The sequence below is a fragment of the Lupinus angustifolius genome, unplaced genomic scaffold (genome assembly GCF_001865875.1).
Source record: "Lupinus angustifolius cultivar Tanjil unplaced genomic scaffold, LupAngTanjil_v1.0 Scaffold_571, whole genome shotgun sequence".
NCBI lineage: Eukaryota > Viridiplantae > Streptophyta > Magnoliopsida > Fabales > Fabaceae > Lupinus > Lupinus angustifolius.
The window spans coordinates 11,100-11,341 of NW_017727908.1; positions in this window are offsets into that span (position 1 = coordinate 11,100).

Consider the following 242-nt stretch of genomic DNA (forward strand, 5'->3'; position numbering starts at 1 on the left):
AGGGAGTCACCAACCTTCCATCCGCCTGGATGTTTGGCATCGTCCGACGGCCTGCTCTCCTCCATACTGGGGAATTCATCGCATCATCCCAAGTTTGTCGCCTCCTGGAAGGTCCTGCAGCATTTGGCCCCTAAGGGGTCACAGACTGGGTCGACAGCACAACAGGTGCTGGTCTACGAGGTGGGAGGGTAAATGAAGCTTCCAGCTCCTCGTGATGGTAGGGAAAGCACATGAAAGATCCA